Below are 6,000 nucleotides of genomic sequence, written 5' to 3' on the forward strand. Positions count from 1 at the left end.
TTTTAAATGTTAATGTAATGACCATGATCTCTAAGTTAGTGCTGTTGCCAATAGCTGACACCATGAATTGGAAACATATGGGTAGTCTGTTTTCTCTGATTTTCAAGGAACTGAAGGATTTGCTCAAGACTCTGAAGGTAATTTCCCAGAAACCATAAGGCCACCCTGGTGAGGACTCATCATTGACACTGTTGCCTTGGACACAGATTTGGCCTGGGAGTTTTACTATAATCTAATGAATATTTTTTTCCTTCTGGGGCTCAGAAGATAGAGACAATACTAATTCCCAGATACAAAGAAAGAAAGACTTATTTGTCTCCTCATGAGATGTTATGGCCAAAATAGACCAAATGGTTAAAATCTGGCCTATTCCACAAATCCACCCTTACCCCCACACTTTTGGGGCAGCTTCCACCTATAAATAAGAAGCTCTCATGAAGTGAGGGAAGTTGTACGTGTCATTCCAAAGAAGCAAGAATGAATAACTGATTTCCCTTTTAATTCTGAATATGGGCCACATCTAGACAGGTTTACAGTGGGAAGTGTAATGACTGAAATCCTCGCCCAGATGCTCATTACCTTGGATAAGTCACTTAGCCTTGGTTGGGTCTCAGAGTCCTCACCTGTAAAATGGGTTGGGGAGGGGGCAGTGTGACCACATGGTCTCCAAGGTCCCTTTCAACTCTAGACTAATGATTCTAAAAGGTCTATAAGGATATTATAAAGGTGGAGTAACACAGGGGACAACATGGTAAAAGTGCTGTCTTTCTCTCTCTCTCTCTCTCTCTCTCTCTCTCTCTCTCTCTCTCTCTCTCTCTCTCTCTTTATGTCTCTCTGTCACTGAAAGGAAAAGAATTTATCTTTAAAACATTATCACAAACCCATATTTCCCTTGAACAGAAGCTGTAGTTGTGTTCAGAAACACGGTTAAATAACAGATTTTCTAGAGGCATTAACTAAAAAGTATCTCAAATAGAGCCTTACAAGTAAGGTTGCACTAATTTTTCTCATGTAGCAGAGGTTGAATTGACCTGTAGGAATCATCCCAGGGAGTTTGTTACCCCTGATACAGGTCAAATTCAAGGAGATTGGAATCAGAGCTCTCCTGGGAGATTCCAAGAACTCTAGGGACAAAGTGAACATTTTGGTACATCAGAGATGACAAATTCCCAGGAATGACACCTTATAAACCAGTTCAACCTTCTTTTCACTCAAGATTAAAAATAAAAACAACAACCAAACAAGCTATTGAACTGATTCAATTTATTTTTTTCCTCCCTGAGAAAATGACAAGTTAGTTAAAATGACCTAATAAAATATGTGGCAACTATAATATTTTGATTGTTACCAATATGCAATAAATTTTCATGTATTATATTACTCTGTTTTTTGAAACATTCCATAATACCTAATATATAAAGAACAAGGCACAAGATAGACTGATAATGGGTTTTCAGATTTTAGAAAAACATACTACAAGGGGAAAGATATTGAGTATATTATACTAATATTCATAACTAAGATACAGTAAATTGGTTAACAAGTTTAGTGGGGGGGACCTTGGTGCAGCTAGCTTTATTGGATTCTCCTTCTGGGTTGGAATCCACAGCTAAAGTGCAAACAAACTGGAACAATATCAAAGGAAAAATGTGCCAAATGATAATAAGGGAGGGTTAAAAGGATCACACATTTTCTATTTTCAGGAAAGATAGATATCATGCAAGCTAAGTGATAAGAATAATTCTCCATCATTACATTTCCTTTTAGGTTTTTTTTTTGTGGGCTTTTTTTGGAGTAGGGAGAAGGGAAAGAAAGATCAAAGCTCCAATTAATGCTTTTGGAAATACTATCCTTTGAATATAATACAAATTTTACTCAATCGTTTATTCATTCATTCATTCAACATTTATTAAGCCTCTTCTGTGGGCAACCGACTAGGATACAGAGATACATGAAAAAAATTGGGTGGTGGGACTGGAATCTGTCCTTGAAAAGCTTATAGACTAATGAGAGAGGTAAGACACCTGCAATGCAAGGCAGAACAATGAGAGCCATGAATATATTGAATGAGATAAGGAAAAAAAGATCCCGCCATCTCCAAAGGCTCACAGTGGTGGTGTCCTTTGAGAAAGGTTTCAGGTGTCAACAATGCTGTTATCAAAATCTACCCAGGCTTGCGGAGGACCTTTGATCCAATATTTTAAAATACTGAATGAGAAGGAAAGAACTGGCACAGACAGGCAGGAGCATAGTGAGGGAAGCCCCTCTTGGAGCTCTTTGAATAGAAAGCTCTTCAAACACGAGAGCTCAGGTTAATTATGGCTATAAAAGGATTGCAAAGTGTAAACCCCATGATATGTAACATCTCTCCCTCCCCCTCCCACCCATCTAGTCTGTTTCATTAAAAGAGAAGTGTGAGTAACGAATCTGATTTTCCCAACATTTGAGTATTTTTCAGAGACTGACAGATCTTTATGCAAATGTTGTTGCCAAGCTGTTTGTAATGGTTAAATTATACTTTGACAGGAACTCTTTAAAATATATTAAACTCAGCTAAGGTTTTTTTGGAAATGTTGCCAATTAAGTGACTTTAATGAGCTTCTTGATGGTAATGTAATTAAAATTCAGATGTTCTAATTGTAAAAAAAAATTACAGTTCTGGGAAAGTTAACAGTAAAATAAGCAAATGTAAAATGAATTAGGGCTAATTAAAATGGTGATTATGTGGCCTTCTGAGGGGATTCAATGAAGAACAATACTTTCAATTAGATTGTAATTTTGCAAACTGAAGAGAGGCTCTTTATTTTACCAAGTAGAAGAGAAGCTGTCATTATATATCCCGAGTATGGCCAATAAAACTCTGGAAAAGTGAAGCTGAGTGAGTCACTCTCCAACGTCCTGTGGGAGGTGTGCTGCCAAAACAGCCCTTGCTTGGCATGATGGGTAGCATGCTCCTGGGCAACTAGGAATGGACTAACAATCTAATTTAGGGGGATATAAGCAATGGACTTTATCAGAGCATTCCTAGTTTAAAAGAAAAAGAATATGGTCTTCAGAAAAAAAAGTCAACAGTTTTTCAAATATATTTAGGGCACCTCCATATGGATTCATAACATCCTAAATTTAGTCTCAGAAGGAAACTCGCAGGCCATCCAGTCTAATATTTTACAGATGAAAAAGGTAAGGTTTCCTAAGTGACATGACAGAGGTAGAATTTGAACTAAGGTACCCAGACTCCAAATCCAGGACTTATTTCCCAATTCTGTTTTCCTTCTTTTGACTTTCTTTTCCACAACTGTTGCTAATAACAGTTTCTACTTTAATAATAATTGAAATTTTCATGACATTAAATTTATTTTAATTTTTATATTTTTCTTTACATTAATTCTTTATAAATGAATATATCAATAAAATAAATTCTTTTATAATAAATATATTTATAATAAATAAAATTAAATATATTTAAAAAATAAAAATTCTTTATATTTTACCTTGAATGATCTGTAAAGCCACTTGTGTGGTAAGTCCTTTGGGACTCAGTCCTAGGTCTTCTTGGTTTTTAGGTTCAGCATTCTCTCCGCTATGTCCCCTCACCACCTTATGAGTTACTCGGACTTTAGAAGTTATCTAATACTATGCTGCTGACACTATAAATGAAAAAAAAATTTAACCAACTGGAAGCAACCACAGAGGTTATTATCTAATTCAAGCCATACCTAAAAAAGACTCTTTACCTTCTACCAAAAATCCAACCAATAGATAGCTAGTCAAGGATCTCGAGTTAGCGGGAACCCACTCTCTTAAGCCACCCATTCCATTTTTAAAATCTCTAGTCATTGTGAAGATTTGTCATCACAATTTTTCATCCACCCCTCATTTCTTCAATTGAGTTTCATATATCATGATCTTAAGGCTCTATATCATCCTTGTGGTCAGCCCCTGGATAGTCTCCACCTTACTAATTGTGGACCTTACTGTCCTAAAAATAGTGCTTGATCTGGCAGAATATAGCAAAGACTCATCTTCTTAGTCTTGGATACCATGTATCTATTAGCATGCAGACAACATATATACATATATATATGATACAAGTGTGTATATATGTATATATGTGCATAATCCATATATAGAGACTTCTAAGATGACTAAATTATTTACTTTTGCCCAATTTCACCCTTTTCTCTCCCACTCAGATTCATAACTAGGAATTCACTTAATATAGGTGTGATATTCTAAGTTATAACTGCTCCCACGGTTGGATTTATAGATTGGGGACAGACTCTCAGGGGAGTTAAGGAATTTGAAGCCTTAGAATGTTCATAGTGAGTAGGATTTAGAGACAGAAAAGGAGACCATTACCCAGATAGCAAATTTGTTGTGGAGGAAGGGAAGTGACCTAGAATCATCCATGGATGATGATAGCAGCAAGGATCTGGATGGGTTGGAGGCAACTCTAAATTGAACATAGATGGTTCCTGGGTGATGGTGATGGGAGACTAAAAGTGGAAATATGAGAGAAAAGGGTGTCATTTCTTCTCAGTCCAGTATTTCAGAGAATATAGAAAAGAAGCAGGCAGTCTTGGAGAAGCTGCCAAAAGATATAGTGTCTGTTGGAGAAAAGTAGGTTTCAGAAAAGACCAGAAGGTGGAAGAAAAATGAAGAAATCTAGGGTGAAGGGGAGTTAATGAAGAATCAAAGAAGGTTTCAAAGAATACAATTAAAAGGTAATTCAGAAGTTATGAAGTGGGGAAGGGTACTAGGAGTAAGTTTACTATAGGGGGAGAAGGAGGAGAGAAGTTGGCTCTACTATTGAACATGTACCACCCCCATGGCCATGAGCACCACTTCCAGTGATCTCACACAATGATTTCCTGTATCTGCATAGAATCCTGGGAGAGAGCAGACTAGAGGAATCAGGTGAGGAAGAAGGCATATTGAGTAATCAGAGAACACCAAAGAAAACATACTTTTGGGCTAAGAAAAGTTCATCCCTTCCCTATAAGATGCCAAAACCTAAAGCAAAGCTCTCTGTTTATTCCATGCTAATTCGCATTTGATACCTTCTCTATGTACTTTGTATAGGTTAGAATGTGGTTTTGGAATGGCTTTCTCTCTATCCCTACCCTTTGAAATCATTCTTTCCTTCAAGACCTTGTTTAGGTGTCATATCCATAAGGCTTCCCTGATCCTTAAAAAAAAAAGTAATATTGGTGGCCCAGAGATGAGAGATCCTGGGTTCAAATCTGACCTCAGATACTTCCTAGCTATGTGACCCTGAGCAAGCCACTGAACCCCAATTGCCTACTCCTTACCTCTCTTCTGTCATAAAACCAAAACATAATTTGGATTCTAAGAGGGAAGGTAAAAGTATTTTAAAAAAGTTATATCTTCCTGTTACATTTCCTCATGCCACTCTCTTTAAATTCTCTTATACATTTATCACATTCTAATTTATATTAAGGGAAACTGCATAATGTGTTGAATAGAGAAATAGAAGTTGAGACTGGAAAACAATTCTTGCCTCTAAAACATATGACCATGGGGAAGGTGTTTAGTTTCTGGAGGTCCCAGGTAACTAATGCACTAACTGATGCAAAACAGCAACCTTTCTATAAATCATTGCCTTAGAAATTTGCTGGGTGGGGTAAATTGAGAGGTTAGCTAAAGTCCCTAATTTGTCTAGGGAGATGGGATAGTAGGTATCAGAGGCAAAATCTGAACTCAGGTTTTCCTGACTCCACAGCCAGCCTTCTACCAGTTGTACTCTGCTGCCCCTTACATTGTTCATAATTGGCAATGAATTGAAAAGCTGTCACCAAGATGTCTTCTATTATCTCAGTGCTGCCCATTGTATATTAAATTTGTAGGCAATTCCTGGTATTATTTTCTGTTTTTAATTGATGTTTTCAGTTTCATACAACATAATAATACTTCATATATCTGACTCCCCCTCCCTAAGAGTCATTCCATATGACAAATAATATTTTAAGAGATTTTTTT

This window comes from Gracilinanus agilis, chromosome 3, assembly GCF_016433145.1.
Source record: "Gracilinanus agilis isolate LMUSP501 chromosome 3, AgileGrace, whole genome shotgun sequence".
Classification (NCBI taxonomy): Eukaryota; Metazoa; Chordata; class Mammalia; order Didelphimorphia; family Didelphidae; genus Gracilinanus; species Gracilinanus agilis.